The following is an 18,048-nucleotide window of genomic DNA, read 5'->3' as shown; positions in this document are numbered from 1 at the left end:
TGGGTTCACAAACACTCCAGCATTTCCAAACACAGACAGTAGTAATAATCCTAGCTCTGACTGCTCTGGGTGTTTTTGTTTTTTAATAAACATTTAAAACCAAATCCCAAACTCCCCAGAGGAACCAAGATGTTCTCAGTTCAGCTCCTAAAATATAGTGGGGTGAGTGCACAAAAGTGAGACTGCCTTTGGGAGGAGGAGAGATCTGACCTCAAACAGCTTGTCCTGCATGGATACCCCATCCTGAGGCACTGACATGTGGAACGTTTTTGTCCAGGGTATATTTGTGTAATTAAAAAACACAGGCCCAGATTTCCTCCCTATGCTCCCATACAAAACCACACAAAGAAGAGGCCAGGATTCCAGGGAAGAACCTCTGTGATGTCCCTTTGTAAAACTTCTTCCATTGCAGTGGTGTGGTGTGTTTACACACACGTGCTCGTTCTGTCTGGGATTTGGCCCCAAACCCCATGGATCTAATGGAGGCAAAAGGGTCATCCACACACAGACTTTTGCCTCTACACTGGTTCCCCAGCCCCAGGGGATCTACTCCAGTTTCAGTCACCACTACTTTGGGATTTCCTTTCCAGCTACAGGCCATAGAACCCACCACCCCATGAGGTGCCTACCTTAGTTAACACTGCAGATTCCCCACAGAGCTGAAGAGCAGACAATACACTCTCCAAGAACTGTCTTCCAAGTCCAAGGAATTGTGTGGGCAAGTAGGCTGGGAAGTGGTGCTGAAGGCAGTTACAAATCTGGATAAGGAGGGCTAAAGGACTATGAGATGCAGTGTAGTTAGGTGTGTGTTTTTTTAAGGATAGAATTACGTGGTGCAGCACTTTGTGTTTCAAAAGAATCCTGTTAAAAATCGTTCTCCCTAGGGGAGGTGAGAAGCTTCTCTCTGAGAGGTGCAAAACTTCCTTGGATCTTTGTTCAGTGAGCAGAAGAGATCTTTAATTCTTTGGCAAGGTTGAAAAATCATGTGTGTTGTGTGGGGGGAATATACAAGACGTGTTGCTATTTCTTTGGAAGAAATATTAAAAAACATGTTTATTGCAAGCATTTTTAAGAGGTTCACATTTTATTCCCTCTATTACAATTTAATGTAGGGTTGATGTTGTAATTTTTAATGTAGAAGGTTTTGAGTTAGCCCTGTGGCTACAGTTAAAATAAAACAGTGATCTGACGTAGCTTAATATGTCATACACACTTATAACATACAAAATCCATAAACTAGATTGTGCAAAGAAAATAGCTTGTTTAGCAGTAAATGTTGCTAGTAATGCAGTAGCCTTGTCAACATATTTAATTAGAGCAGTCAAGAGAAGTGTGGAGGAACTTCCTTATTTTTGATTTAAAAGCTTATGTTGATTTACCATGTTGTACCTTAGGGACAAAAGAGCTTCAAGGGGATGTTCCTTATTAAAGCAATCATTTTATAAGCAAAGTTTCAGGGATCTGTATGTTAGCGGGTTTGAGTCTATTCTCCTCTTTGTGCATTTGAGGCAGGGATGGCAGGGGAGGCAAAGGTGCTTTTGAAATACCTTTGTGCTTCCTATATTGTGCAGGGCCGCCCAGAGGATTCAGGGGGCCTGGGGTCTTCGGCGACGGGTCCCAGGGCGGAAGGACCCCCCACTGCCGAATTGCCACCAAAGACCCAGAGTGGAAGAAGCTCCGGGGGCCCAGGCCCCATGAGAGTTTTCCGGGCCCCCCGGAGCGAGTGAAGGACCCTGCTCCAGGGGCCCCGAAAAACTCTCGTGGGGGTCTCTGCGGGGCCTGGGGCAAATTGTCCCACTTGCCCCCCCCTTTGGGCGGCCCTGGTATTGTGGGGCAGTCCAGAGGCTTATCTGACTCTTTGCATAAGTGACAGTAGCCTCAGGGCTTCTCTAATTTATGCTCTGCTTCTCCGCCCTCAGAAAAAGGAACATGGCCAGAGTGCAGGGCACACTGCAGCATCCTCAATCTGCCAGCAAGACTGGTGCAGTGTTCTTCGGTGAAATCCTGGCTCCTTTGAAGTCACTGAGACTTTTACCACCTTGCATCAGCTCTACACCAGCAAGAGAGGTCCTCTGCCCAGGAGTTATTCTCAGGTCGGCTTCTGCCCATCGTGAAACTCCTTTACTCTGCCAGAGCTACATAAAGGGAACTTAGTGTAACTGGGAATACGGGGCAGTGTGCATGTGATGTATGTCATCCATACTTCTGTCACTGGATTTGGTTCCAAGTCAGAGTTGTAGGAGTCTGAGGTCTTGTCGGGCATTTGATGTGATCTACACACACACACCCCAATAGGTGTTGAATGTGATGAGTTTTTGTTGATGGAATTGTAGCATTATCCCACAGAAATATCAGGATTATATGCAGATGTGTGCATAAGAGCTGACTTCCTCTCTACCTGGGGGGGCTTGACTCCCCCCCTCCGCCCCAGGCCCACCCTCACTCCACCTCTTTTCCTCCAAGCCCCCACCCCGCCTCTTTCCACTCCACCTATTCCCCTAAACCCCCTTTCCCGCCCCTGCACTGCCTCTTCTGAACCTTCCCCTGAATGCGCCTCCTCCCACTCCCTCCCAGAACCTCCTGCACACTGCAGAATAGCGGTGGTTTTATTTATGGTGTTGCCAACTCTCGTGATATCAGGTGTTTTTCTTACAGCTCCACCTTCCGGAGTCATATAAATATGTGAGAATCTCAGATTTCATTTAAAAAAAAAAGTTTTGAGTCCCCACTGTTGGAAATTAAAGCTTCAAAATACATACCTTAAAGGCTCAGAAACCAGAAGGCAAATAACAAGAATCCAGTATGTTGTTTTAAAATTTTTGTTTTTAAGCCATCTGTTAACAGCGGGGCAAGGAGCTGACTCATGATTTTTGAATTATTAGGTTTGGCAATATTGTTTTTATGTCAGGGTCAATGAGCTTTGCTGGATTTTACTTGTAAGAGAGCACAGTTTGGTGCTCAGCATTGTGTGCAGCCGTCAAGGGCCTGATCCCGAGAAAGGCAGGGCATCTGTAACTCCTTGGAATAGATCAGGGATCGGCAACCTATATGGCACATAAGCCGATTTTGAGTGGCACGCTGCCGCAGTCCCGGCCCCCAGCCCTACTCAGCCCCGCTGCCCATCGCTCTCCCCTGCAGGGGCAGGAGGCAGAAGCTTGGTTCTGCGGCAGCCAAACTTCCCTCCTCCCCCACTTCTACCCCAAGCATGGTGCTTTCCTGCCCCTCCCCATCTCCTTCCCTGCACCAATCAGTTGATGGCCCTTGCGAGGGGGAGGGGGGAAGAGTGGCAGCGTGCACACAGCTCTGTACAGGACGCAGAGAGAGGTAGGGTCAGGGCCTTGGGGAAGGGGGTGGAACAGGGCATATCCCTTTCAGCCCCCTGCCATGAGCCGCTCAGGGCAGGGGGCTGGGAGCACCCCTATGAGCTGAGCACCCCAGCCCTCTGCCCTGCACCCCCCACATCCCCAGCCCTCTGCCCTCCCCTTGAATCCCCCCACACACCCAGCCTTCTGTCCTGCACCCACCACACCCCCCTGCCCTCTTCCCTGACCCCTGAGCCCCTCCCACACTCAGCCTTCTGCCCTACACCCCGCACACCCCCATTGCCCTATGCCCTGACCCCTGAACCTTCCCACACACCCAAGCCTTCTGCTGTACACTCCCACTGCCCTCTGCCCTGAACCCCCCGACACCTCCACTGCCCTCTGCCCTGACCCCTGAACTCCCCACACACACTCAGCTTTCTGCCCTACACCCCCCACACTCCCCAGCCCTCTACCCTGACCCCTGAATCCCCCCCACCCCAGTCTTCTGCCCTGAAGCCCTCCACACACCCCCAGCCTCTGCCCTGACCCCTGAACCCCTCCCCGAGGTCTGGGGTTCCGGCCGCAGGCCCCGCTCAGCCCGCTGCTGGACTCAGTGAACAGACCCCCAGGCTGGCAGCAAGCTGAGCAGGCTGGTGGCGTAAGATCAGCATTTTAATTTAATTTTAAATAAAGCTTCTTAAACATTTTGAACACCTTCTTTACTTTACATACTATAATATAGACTTATAGAAAGAGACCTCCTAAAAATGTTAAAGTGTATTACTGGCATGCGAAACCTTAAATTAGAGTGAATAAATGAAGACTGAGCACATCACTTCTGAAAGGTTGCCAACCCCTGGAACAGATTTTAAGAGCCACATTTTTCAGAAGTGCAGAGTATCCACAGCTCCCATTGACTTCTATGGGAGTTATAGATGCTCAAGACTTGGGCAAATCAGGATTGAAGCAACTGAACTCTGTGCTATGTTGCAGTTCCTCTGTTTTTGAAAATCCTACCCATAATGCTTTACACACCCGTAAAGCTTTTCAGATGAGGATTTCAAAACCTTTTACAAACATTAATTAAATTAAACCTTATAACATCCCTGTAAAATAGACCTGTGGCATTATAGAGACAAGGTGGGTGAAGTAATATCTTCTTTAGACAAACTTCTGCTGATGAAAAAGAGAAGCTTTCAAGCTACACAGAACTCTTCTTCAGGTATCAGTCATTTCATGGAGGAATAAAGCAAGTAAGAGGAATTGACTTTCTAAAGGTCAGGCAGCCAATTAGTGGCAGAGACCAGAGGTCTTGCTTCTCAATGACCTGTTGTAAATACTAATCCAAACTAAACAGAGTGCATGCTAAGCAACACTGTCACAGTAATGGGAGAGTGGGGAAAGGAAAAGAGCACAAAAAAGGCAGCTGGTAGGGGGGTAGACAGGGGCTGTACCACTGCTTCAGTCTATAACAAGTGTGTGGGCAAGCCCTAGCTGAAGCAGGGAGATCTCTTTTTAAGTCATGTAGATCATAGACACAAATAGCCATGCCAGATCCAGTCAATCTCTCTTCTTGCTCATAAGAGAGAATCTGTTACTGGAGAGCTAAAGGCATCAATGGCATTGAGTCTGTTTTTCTTCTTGCACCAATTGAAGCTGGAAGTAACTCAATTGAAATCAATAGACTTGTAGGGTAAGTGGTGCAAGCTGAAGAGAATCAGCGTCATATTCTTGACTTCACAAAAGACTGGGCATCGCCCAAAAGCCTTTGATGCCAATGAAGTGTAAAGTAGGAGATATCTTGAGCGAACTTCAAGAGATAGAAAATTTGAGTGGTTGACCTGGAAAACACAGTGTCTGCCTTTGATGTTGTGCAGTCAGCAGAGCTTACCAAAAATAAATGCATGGCAAAAATAAATACAGACTGGACTAGCTTGAAGTTTAATACATGGAGGGAGGGACTCTCATGAAGAGGCCAACTTTCTCTCTCAGTGGCTTTCAGGGCTCATGGGGACAGTAGCTCCAAAGAGGGGGTTTTCAGCAGCTGAGATCCCTGTCATTGATTCATCCCAGCACAGTTGTAATGATTTGCAAAACCCTTCAAATTGAGAGAGTATTCCTCTAAAGCAGATGGAACTGCAAGGAAATGGGAAGTACTGTACCAGGGGACAAGGATCAGAAAGTACGTGGCAGGACTTCTAAAGAAAAGAGAACATTTTACAGCCAAGAGAGAAGAAGCTTGGAGACATCAGGCTCTTCCTAATGGTCCTCCACTTTCCCCCCATTGGTAGATAGATATGGAAGGCTGGACTTTGCACACACGGAATGCTGATTTCTTCACTGTTAGGAAGATGCTTTGGCTGAGGCTGAATCTTTCCCTGAGTAATTTGGAGTGGCCGGAATTGTCAGTGGGTTCCTGGTTGTCATAGACTTGAGTTGGACTAGTTTCTTCTGCACAATTTTATATGTCCCTTTACAGAGGGTACCATTTTGGAAATGTACTCCTACAGTCCAGTATGTGGTACAATATAGTTCCAAACTGTGTTTCGATGGATGGTTAAAAATCCTTCACATTGCCCTGCTGCAGGGGACTGTCCTTTCAGTGCGCACACATCACTAGGATTATTTTCCCTGGGGCTCTTTCACTGCCAACTCATTTCATTACAATGATGTTTTCTCTTTGGGTTAAATGGTACCATTTAAAAAGCCCTGCGTCAGGGGACAGATGCTCAGGCAGGAGGAGCTGGAGAGGAATTGCGCCTTAAGATGCACGAGGGAAATGAGACTTTGTACCCCTTCTCTGCATAATAGAAACAAGCAATCCCTTGGGATGATGCAACCTGTTCCCTGAAACACACCAGAGCAGCTTTGCAGGCAGGTGAAGAAAAAGGGTAGGACCATGGCCCTGTTTCCTTCCTGTCACTGCCCCAGCTGCTTTGTGCCTCCAGGGAGAAATTCCTGCACCACCCAGAACACAAGTATTTGCTTGGTTTTGGCTGTTAGCTGTGTATGAGGGCAGCTCCTTGTGCCCTTCTTTCTCTCAAAACCCCTCTCTCCGCCCTCACCCCACTCCCCTCCCCAGCCTCTGAGAAAGAAGCTGGGGCAATCTGGCTCTGTTTGTTGGTTGAAACTGAAAAAATACATGGTATTTCAAGCTACCTTATCAATGTTTCCAAATTTGATATGTAATAGTAGGGCTAAGATACCATCATATGGCATGCACATCGTAGTGCATAACAAAGGCATGTGTAATGGCATGTGCATTGCTCTGGATATATGTAATAGATTTGTTACAGAATTTAAAAGCTGCTCATAGGCTTTTAGTTATATAGTCTATCATGTTACATTGCTGATGTCTTACCCAAGTGCTTTGATCACAGTATTTACTGGTGTGTTGCTGTGAAATGTGAAACACTTGGATAAAATGCAAAGAAAGTCATATATAGGCTTCATCCTTGTGGATCTTAAAACATTTATTACTCACAAAATGACAAACCTAGCAGAGCATCCTGGATTGCAGAAAATAGCTTATAGAAGTTCAACAGATAATCAAGGCTTTTGGAAAAAAAAATTGAATATATGTAGCTTGTCACAAGGTAAAGGTCTTGGTAGGACTTGCTAGTCTAAAAAGCAGATTATGCTTGAAAATAGTAAATGATACATTATATATATTATAAAATAGTAAATGATACATTATATATATATTAACTCTACAGAAACCTAAAAAAAATATGAAGATAATTTTTAAAAGGGGAGACAGAGAATGGATTAAATGAGTAATGACCCCTATTTAAAAAATATATTTTCAAATAAGTGTGTGAAATGTGTGCACTTTAAATGGGCTTTATCTTGTTACATGGCAGAACTTCCTTGCACTAGCTCCCCTCTAGGATTTGGAAAGTGTGTTGTGTTTAGAGTACCTTTGGGGAGGGAAGGTGGAGGGAAGAGGATTGAGAATGAAATTGTGATAGTGTGTGGAACATGTGTTTTAGAATGAAATGCTGATGCTTTGGAAAATGAAGAATGAAATGTTGATGGGGAAGATAAGAGGAGAAAGTAAAACACTGGGTCAACCTTGCTCTATCTCCCGGTCCCTCTCACTCCCCCTTTCAGTATGTCTAGATATATTTATGTACATTTATGCAGATTTATGCAGCTCTGCAATCTGCTACCTTCCTTTCTAAGGAAGCTGGCAAAGATTCTGAGTTTGCGCTGGTTTTTACAGCAAGATAACACTACTGTCTTCATTGAAGTTGCTCCTGATTTACACTTGTGTGAGAGTAGTATCAAAGTCTGAATCAGGCTTTGATACTACTCTCACACAAGTGTAAGTCAGGTTGGTATATCTTCTATGCAGAGGGGGCTGGAAGCAGATGTATTTGTTTAGAATCCCTGAGATTCACCTCTGAATTTGGTGCAGACCCTGGTTTGAAATATCTTTCCTGAGGTCTGCAGCCGGCAAATATTTTCTAGGAAAATCTACATAATTAAACCAAATTATTTTCATATGACATTAAGGAGACTCTGCACATTTATTCTGAGAAGGAAAGGTCTATGTGTCTCTCACATACGTATAGGAAACCAGATAAGATGGCCATCTCAGAAGGCTTTATATTGGCTCTGCTCCTGTTACTGTTGTTTTCTTTATTCCCTGTCTGCTACTTGCTTGACAGTGATTCCAATCGCACCCAGTGTCAACGTCTGCCACTGTGTGAAAATAAAAAAAAGTATCACGCTCCCCCCTACCTCCTAAATATAATTTGACTAGAGAGGTAACCAAGCACTAGACTTCTTTCCTGAGTGCAGAAATATTCTAGGAAGAACTTGCTGGAAACAACATGTTTATACAAGAATTCTGAATTCCTATAGCTGCACCTCCTTCCTCAGCATGGGAGCTCTCAGGAGGAAGGAGGTGTGGTATGAGTGCTGCCCCTGCCTGCTCTCACAAAGCCTTGGGGCACCTTGAGAAAGCCAGACTAGCTCCAGGATTGGGAGAGGACAAAGGTGGGGCTGTGCCGTCTCCTTTTACACCCATTGAGTCATGCACCAAGCAATATTCAGCCAGACCTAAGGACCGGGGCCCTTAAATGGGGCAGGTTTATGGAGACAGTTCTTTATTTTAAGAGCCATCTAATTAAACTAAAAGTGAAGTAAGCAATCAGGACTCTTTCAAACTGTGAGAAATTCAGTTTGGAAATTCCCAAAGGTTCTTCCTCCATATATGACTACTTGAACTTTGAGAGCATGGATGTTTCACGTATTTTGGTGACATCCCTTCATTGGCATGGATGATGTCAGAAATGTATTAAGAAGCCAAGAGGAAGCCAACCAGAGACTTTGCTGCAAGGCCACTCCTGGCCTGGCTGTCAAACACTGTAGAATATATGAAAAATAACTTGAAGGCTGGGATTCTTTTCAACAGGCAGGAAGGAGGAGACAGCTGCAGTGCAGAAAATCTTGATTGTCTAATGGAAAGTCATGAGTGCCAGCATGGTGCTGAGCAGCCTTCCATCTAAGTGAGCTTCCTTTTTAATACTGTTTCCTGTTTCCTGGTTGAGATAGTCAGTCATCGACAGCTTTGAATCTGGAGAACCAGCTCTTGAAATTAGTTGGCAGGGACTGGAGGAAGTCTTAATTTTTTGGCTATCTCAGCAGACAAGCCAGTGATTTAAATCAGCAATCAGGACTGAACTTCCCTTCTCTCCCATCCTTGACATGCTGCCTCCCAGACCCATGTTGAAATATATGATCAGGGCAGAGAGAAGAAGCTTCTTCTGCAAGAAAACAGGTTTGTAATTTTCCATTGTTGTCAGTGTGGCACCTTCGATGAGCACTGAATTGACTTGCTTTTTTTTTTTGAATTTTATTAATAGAGGTTATGAATTGAGGCAAGGGTCTCAGAAACACAGTGACACATATTCGCAAAGCAATATCACAAGGTTTCCTTTGGTGTGAATAATGCCCATAACAGCATCTGAAATTCATAAGCATCCACCACAACCCTTGTTCAAACAAGTCCTTGCTATATTGTGAACATGATCAAACCATCTCATGCCCAAGAAGTCACACTTCAAAATTACTGTGGTTGCAAACTCAGATATTCAAGAATTAGAAAGTTTGCTAGCAATTTCCTTCCCGGGCAGCTTGGAAGCCTGGATGTGTTATAAGATATCACGACAAAAAGCCATTGCAGAAGCTTTGATGATGCAGATTTTCATTTTGGAGCTGTACAATAGGTTCAAACCCTGCTTAAGGTCAGACAGGTCTGCTGCTATGTGTTTGTGTAGTGCCTATCAAATTGGGGCCTCAGTCCTGTTGGGGTGTCTAATTGTTGTGTGAGAGGTGCAGCCATTCATGTTCATAACTACTACCATAATAGACATCATAAATCAAAATCTGAAGTATGAAACCTTTGAATGTTTATCAGACTATCTTGATTATATAAATATTAATGAACCGTTGGAACACCACTGGCCCACGGTGGCACATTTACACTTCTTGAAGTAGTTTGTATGTTGCAAAATGCTGGTACTGCCTAATGGAACAGCACCAACGCTCACTGGTTTTTCTTCTTCACTCTAAATAAGGGACAGACTCCATCACCCTTGATCTGACAGAGTAGCATCTTACTCCAAGTAAGTGGAAATCAGTGAGGCTAGTGATGGAGTAAGGCATTACTCAATGTAAGAATGACAGAATTGGGCCCTAAACCAACAGTGAAAAGTTCAAAAGCTGGAGCTGTTGTAGAACCAAGAGGAGCTAACAAACTAATTGTTGTTATCACAAAACAGCCCCCAAATCTTTTTCAGAGTCACGGCTACCCAAAATGATCAGCTGAACATGAGCTCTCAATGTGATGCTGTGGCCAGGAGAGCTAATGTGATCCTAGGATGCATAAAAGGGGACATCTTGAGTAGGAGTAGAGAGGTTATTTTACCTCTGTATTTGGCACTGGTGCAACTGCTGCTGGAATACTGAGCCCAGTTCCATTGTCCACAATTCATGAAGGCTGTTGATAAACAGGAGAAGGTTCAGAGAAGAGCCATAAGAATGATGAAAGGTTTAGAAAACAGCCCTTAAAGTGACTGTGATGAGATGTTCATGCCTACTCTGGCCTAGGTTAATGAGGCTGAGAAGAGGCCAGTTAAGTAGATAGGCCCAACCTGAGGGGAATTAGGTGGCCTAAATAACCATGGAAGGGGGAAAACATGTAATGATCTGGCCGGAGGGCCACACCATGAAGAAAGGCCACCCTGAGTCAGAGAGAGAGTGACGTGTCAGGGCACATGGACAAGCGACAGAAGGAGCTAATCCGCAGGGCAGCTAAGAGGAGGTGCCCTAATGGTGAGGGTACTCCATGCCAGTGCTAAGCTAAATAGATTGTCAGGCTCAAAGAGGAGGTTAAGGGGTGACTTGATTAGTCTATAAATATCTACATGGGGAACAAGTATTTAATAATGGGCTCTTCAGTTGAGTAGAGGAAGGTATGAGAATCCAATGGCTGGAAATTGACACCAAACAAATTCAGATTGGGAATAAGACATACATTTTTGACAGCAAGAGTAATTACCCCTTGGAACAGTTTACCAAGGGTAGTGGTGGATTCTCTATCACTAGCAATTTTTAAATCAAGATTGGATGTTTTACTAAAAGATCTGCTCTAAGAATTATTTTGGGGAAGTTCTGTGGCCTGTGCTACTGGAGGTCAGACAGATCATCACTAGCCCCTTCTGGCCTGGGAATCTCTGGATCCTAGTGCTGTTCCTAGTATACATTACAACAATCTGAAGGCTCTTTTAACTTCCACCAACTGCCACTGGCCTCAGAGTTGCTTCAGAGAGGATCGTGCCACACTCGGCAGTTAAGGAACATGGTTTGTCTTGCTGCTCACTCTTCATCTCTCCCTTTAGAATTCTCCATTGGTGCTGGAGTAAGCACACAAGCTGGAAAGAAAGGTAAAAATCATCTCTGGAAAATCAGGATGAAAAATACTTTACAGGGTAATCAGATTCATATAGCCCAGAGGAACCCCCTCTAGCCTTAGGTTCAAAGTTACAGCAAACAGAGGTAAAATCCTCTCAGCAAAAAGAAACATTTACAAGTTGAGAAAACAAAAATAAAACTAACATGCCTTGCCTGGCTGTTACTTACAAGTTTGAAATATGAGAGACTGGTTCAGAAAGATTTGGAGAGCCTGGATTGATGTCTGGTCCCTCTTAGTCCCAAGAGCTAACAACCCCCAAAACAAAGAGCACAAACAAAAGCTTTCCCCCCACCAAGATTTGAACGTATCTTGTCCTCTGATTGGTCCTTTGGGTCAGGTGTCAGCCAGGTTTCCTGAGCTTTTTAACCCTTTACAGGTAAAAGGATTTTGGTGTCTTTGGCCATGAGGGATTTTAGAGTATTGTACACAGGAGGGCTGTTTCCTTCCCTTTATAGTTATGACACGCCCCCCAAATCACAGGTAGTGTTGGACAGCTGGTTCCACACTGGCTGTGATTTCTTCCTGGAGCTCTAGGAGAAAACAGAGTTAACACATGCACCTTTAGACATACTACTGATAATATAAAAACTAACAATATGTTTCACATTCCCAGGTTGTGGAGAGGTTCACTTCTTCCACGCCACAGTCACATTTTCCTTTGTAGTAGACACCTTCAGGCCACTTAGCGTCATCTCCTCCCTGGACTGTAAACTGACAAACCTTTAATTCTCTCGAATAAAAGGGCTTTAGAGAATTAACATGGTACACTTTAGGGTTGATGTGAGGAATGGTATGAGATAGTTAACATCTCCCAGGCACTCTTGGATTGTGAATGGCCCTTCCCATGACGCTTCCATCTTATGGGCCTGGAGTGCCTTTAAGACCATAACCTGATCCCCTACTTTGAAGGAACGCTCTCTAGTATGTTTATCATACCAGGCCTTTGGCTCTTCCTGAGCATCCTTTAGGTTCTCTTTAGCAAGGGCTAAAGAGTGTCGGAGGGTGCTTTGTAGGTTGCTTACAAAGTCTAGAATGTTAGTTCCTGGAGAAGGCGTAAACCCCTCCCATTGCTGCTTCACCAACTGGAATGGCCTCTTAATCTCATGGCCATACAAGTTCGAATGGTGAAAACTCTAAACTGGGATGTGGTACAGCACTGTAGGCAAAAAGCAACTGCTGCAACACTAAGTCCCAATCATTGAAGTGTTCATTTACGAATTTACGTATCATGGTCCCCAAAGTTCCATTAAACCTTTGGATCAGGCCATTGGTTTGATGGTGGTAAGGGGTGGCAACCAAGTGATTCACCCCATGAGCTTCCCATAGGCTTTTCATGTCCCTGCCAGGAAATTAGTTTCCGAATCTGTAAGGATGTCAGAGGGCCAACCTACCCTGGCAAAAATGTCTGCTAAGGCCTGGCACACACTTTTAGCCCTGTGTTGCTTAGAGCTACTTCTTCCGGACATCGGGTAGCAAAATCCATGAAAGTCAGTATGTACTGCTTTCCTTTGGGGGTCTTCTTTCGGAAAGGACCCAGAATATCCACAGCTACTCGCTGAAATGGGACCTCAGTTATGGGGAGTGGCTGGAGAGGGGCTTTGACCTGGTCTTGGGGCTTTCCCATTCGTTGGCACACCTCACAAGACCGGACATAATTAGCAATGTCCTTGCCTATTCCCTCCCAGTGGAAGGACTTCCCCAGTTTTTGGTTCTATTCACCCCAGAATGCCCACTGGAATGATTATGAGCTAAGCTTAAGAGCTTTACCAGGTACTTAGCTGGAACTACCAACTGTCTTTGAGGATGCCAGTTTTCCTGGTATCCACCAGAAAAAGTTTCTTTGTATAAAAGTCCTTGTTCTACAACAAACTGGGATCGGTTAGAAGAGCTGAGAGGCGGTGGGGTGCTCCGTGCCGCCACCCAAGCTTTCTGAAGGCTGTCATCTTCTTTCTGCTCAGCCTGGAACTGTTCCCTTGATGCTGGAGACATCAGTTCCTCCTTGGATTGTGGACTTGGACTTGGTCCCTCTGGAAGCGATGTAGGTGATGGGGTTGTTTTCATTGATTGTGAACCACTTTCTGCTGGTGCACTAGGTGATATTTCAGACTCTGGTTGAGCCTCTTGGGTAGGGTTGTTGGTTGCTTTTGCCAGTTCAGGCCCGCTGGTGCCCTCTGGCTTTGGAGTTTTAGATGGGTTTGCAAGCTCTGGAGTCAGTGCTGGCAACGGTTCTGGTGCTGGTTGCTTTGCCAGTTCTGGTTCTGGGACTGGATTCACTATGGCTGTAGCATTCATGGGTAGAAGATCCGATTCCACCACCTCTGTCTGGGTCTCTGGTAACACAGACGGGGCCCTGGTGGACGGCTCAGGAACAGGGATGGGTGTGGAAGCTTGCTTGGCCTGGCTGTGTGTGACCATTCCCACCCTGTTGGCTAGCTTCACATGGTTGGCCAAATCTTCCCCCAGTAGCATGGGGATGGAATAATTGTCATAGACTGCAAAAGTCCACATTCTAGACCAGCCCTTGTACTGGACAGGCAACTCAGCTGTAGGCAAGTTTAAAGATTTTGACATAGACTCATAGACTCATAGGTCAGAAGGGACCAATATGATCATCTAGTCTGACCTCCTGCACAAGGCAGGCCACAGAACCCTACCCATCCACTTTTATAACAACCCCTAACCCAGGACTGAGTTATTGAAATCCTCAAAATTGGTTTGAAGACCTCAAGCTGCAGAGAATCCACCAGCAAGCGACCCATGCCCCACGCTGCAGGGGAAGGCGAAAAACCTCCAGAGCCCCTGCCAATCCGCCCTGGAGGAAAATTCCTTCCCGACCCCAAATATGGCGATCAGCTAAACCCTGAGCATGTGGGCAAGACTCACCAGCCAGCACCCAAAAGGAATTCTCTGCAGTAACTCAGTTCCCATCTCATCCAACATCTCCCCGCAGACCATTGAGCAGACTTATCTGGTGGTAATCCAAGATCAATTGCCCAAATTAAACTATCCTATCATAACATCCCCTCCATATACTTATCAAGCTTAGTCTTAAAGCCAGATAAGTCTTTTGCCTCCACTACTTCCCTCGGAAGGCTGTTCCAGAACTTCACTCCCCTAATGGTTAGAAACCTTCGTCTAATTTCAAGTCTAAACTTCCTAATATCCAGTTTGTGCCCATTTGTCCTCATGCCTACATTAGTACTAAACTTAAATAATTCCTCTCCCTCCCTAACGTTAACCCCCCTGATATATTTATATAGAGCAAGCATATCCCCCCGCAGCCTTCTTTTGGCCAGGCTAAACAAGCCAAGCTCTTTGAGTCTCCTTTCATAAGGCAGGTTTTCCATTCCTCGGATCATCCTAGTAGGCCGTCTCTGGACCTGTTCCAGTTTGAATTCATCCTTCTTGAACATGAGACACCAGAACTGCACACAATATTCCAGATGGGATCTCACCAGCGCCTTATATAACGGTACTAACACCTCCTTATCCTTGCTGGAAATACCTCGCCTGAGGCATCCTAAAATCGCATTTGCTTTTTTAACAGCTGTATCACATTGGCAGCTCATAGTCATTCTGCTATCAACCAATACCCCAAGGTCCTTCTCCTCCTCTGTCGCTTCCAACTGATGCGTCCCCAACGTATATCTAAAATTCTTATTATTAATCCCTAAGTGCATGACCTTGCACTTTTCACTATTGTATTTCATCCTATTACTATTACTCCAGTTTACAAGGTGGTCCAGATCTTCCTGAATAGTATCCCTGTCCTTCTCCATGTTAGCAATACCCCCCAGCTTTGTGTCATCCGCAAACTTTATTAGCACATTCCCGCTCTTTGTGCCAAGGTCAGTAATAAAAAGGTTAAATAAGATCGGTCCCAAAACCGATCCTTGAGGGACTCCACTAGTAACCTCCTTCCAGCCTGACAGTTCACCCTTCAATACGACCCGCTGGAGTCTCCCCTTTAACCAGTTCCTTATCCACCTTACAACTTTCATATTCATCCCCATCTTTTCCAATTTAACTAACAGTTCCCCATGTGGAACCGTGTCAAGCGCCTTACTGAAATCGAGGAAAATTAGATCTACCGCATTTCCTTTATCTAAGTAATCCGTCACCTTCTCAAAGAAGGAGATCAGATTGGTTTGGCACGATCTACCTTTAGTAAATCCATGTTGCAATTCGTCCCAATTACCATTGACCTCTATGTCCTTAACTACTTTCTCCCTTAAAATTTTTTCCAAGACCTTACATACTACAGACGTCAAGCTAACAGGCCTATAATTACCCGGATCACTTTTATTCCCTTTCTTAAAAATAGGAACTACGTTGGCAATTCTCCAGGCGTACGGCACAACCCCCGAGTTTATCGATTGCTTAAAAATTCTCGCTAACGGGCTCGCAATTTCACGCGCCAGTTCCTTTAATATCCTCGGATGGAGATTGTCCAGGCCCTCTGATTTTGTCCCATTAAGCTGTTCAAGTTTGGCCTCTACCTCAGTTGCGGTAATATCCACCTCCATATCCACATTCCCGTTTATCATCCCTCCATCATCGCTAAACTCCTCACTAGTCTTATTAAAAACTGAGGCAAAGTACTTATTTAGATATTGGGCCATGCCTAGGTTATCCTTAAGCTCCATTCCATCCCCAGTGTATAGCGGCCCCACTTCTTCTTTCTTTGTTTTCTTCTTATTTATGTGGCTGTAGAACCTTTTACTATTGGTTTTGATTCCCTTTGCAAGGTCCAGTTCAATGCGGCTTTTAGCCTTCCTCACTTTATCCCTACATGTTCTGACCTCACCAAAGTAGCTTCCCTTGCTAATCCCGCCTTTCTTCCACTCCCTGTAAGCTTTCTGCTTTTTTCCTAATCCCCTCTCTGAGTTGCTTGCTCATCTAGCTTGGCCTACAACTCCTGCATGAATGGGTGTATTGTCACTTGGGCCTCTGGGTTGATGAACTGGGGATCCACCAAGGATTGGTGAATAGCTGACCCTTGTGCCCCAGTGTCCCTCCCTCCAGTGTCCCTCCACTCGATAACCTTCTTTCCACCCACTCTCAAGGTTTCCCTTCGCTCCGAGGGTATTTGAGAGGCATCTGGGCCTGGGGATCTTTGGTGTGATTGTGGTCTAATGAACTGTAATCAGTTTGGGTTCTTGGGGCAGTGGACCTTTATATGTTCCAGTTCATTACATTTAAAACATCGCCCAGCTGACTGGTCACTGGGCTGGGCTGGGTTGCTGGAGACTGGTGAGGTGGGACAATAAGGTGTCTGGGCTTTCCTGGGGTTGTAGGTGGGGCCTTGGTTTGTCCCTGGTGGTAGGGTTTGGTTTCAGTTTGCCCCGTCTGATATTCGCTCCAATTGCTAGCAGTTTTTTTCTTTTCTGCCACTTCCACCCATTTGGCTCCAATTTCCCCCGCCTCGGTTACAGTTTTGGGCTTCCCATCTAGGATGTACCTTTCTATTTCCTCAGGAACACGCTCTAAGAACTGCTCCATTTGCATTAGGAAGACAGCTCTTCTAGAGATTCAGCACTTGCTCCTGATATCCAGGCATCCCAATTCTTTCCAATGTGGTAGGCATCTTGGGTAAATGACACATCTAGTTTCTGGTTTCTTAGGGCTCTGAACCGTCGATGGGCATGCTCAGGTGTTAGCCCCATTCTGATTCTGGCCTTGGTTTGAAAAAGTTTATAATTGTTCGTGTGTTCCTTAGGCATTTCAGCCGCCACCTCTGCTAAGGGTCCACTGAGCTGTGGCCTCAGCTCTATCATGTACTGATCTGTAGAGATGCTGTACCCAAGGCAGGCCCTTTCGAAATTTTTTAAGAAGGTCTCACTATCATCACCTGCCTTGTAGGTGGGGAATTTTCTGGGATGGGAAGCAGTATGTGGAGAAGGGTTGTTAGGATTGGCTGGTAAATCCTGCTTAGCCCTTGCTTATTCCAGTTCATACTTTCTCTCTCTTTCCCTCTCCTCCATCTTTTTTTCTTTCACCTCCATCTCTTTTTTTTTCGCCTCCATACCTCTCTTGTGGGCAGTTTCTTCCCTTGAATTTTTTGCCTCCAAAATACTAATTTCTAATTGTTTTAGTTCCATTTGTCTTTTATGTTTATTTTCTTTCTCTGTTGCTTCCAGTCTGGCCAGCTCTAGTTTATTAGCGGTGTCACTGGTACTCATTTTCCTGCTTTCTTGTGCTGGGCCACACCCCTCTGCAGTTCACTGAAACTGGGATGCACTAAGCTCAGGGCTGCTTGGTTAACAGAGACTTTCTAACTAGCTATACCTGAGAGGTAGAAAGAAAGAAAAACAATTCAGTTTGTAAATTCCTTTTTCTGGCTGCTTGCTCACAGCTTGAAGCCTTCTCTTAACAAAGACCCCTGTTAAAAAACTTAACATCTCTGCCTTCAGGCTGCTTTCTAGGCAGCTAGAAAGGAGAAAAAAAATCCTACTGGCTTTTGGTTTAAAATGATCCCACCACTACCACCATGTCAAGGTTCCTCCCGCACTCTGAACTTCAGGGTACAGATGTGGGGACCTGCATAAACACTTCTAAGCTTAACTACCAGCTTAGATCTGGGGTCCATGCCACCATCCAGATTCCTCCGAGGAACACCTCTTTCCCCCCAAAGCCTTCCCCTCCCTGGGTAGCCTTGAGATGCTTTTTCACCAAGTTTCTGGTGAACACCGATCCAAACCCCTTGGATCTTAACACAAGAAGAATTTAACCATCCCCCACTCCTTTCCCCCCACCAAT

This window comes from Gopherus flavomarginatus, chromosome 2 (genome assembly GCF_025201925.1).
Source record: "Gopherus flavomarginatus isolate rGopFla2 chromosome 2, rGopFla2.mat.asm, whole genome shotgun sequence".
NCBI lineage: Eukaryota > Metazoa > Chordata > Testudines > Testudinidae > Gopherus > Gopherus flavomarginatus.
This window is presented reverse-complemented; position numbering follows the sequence as displayed.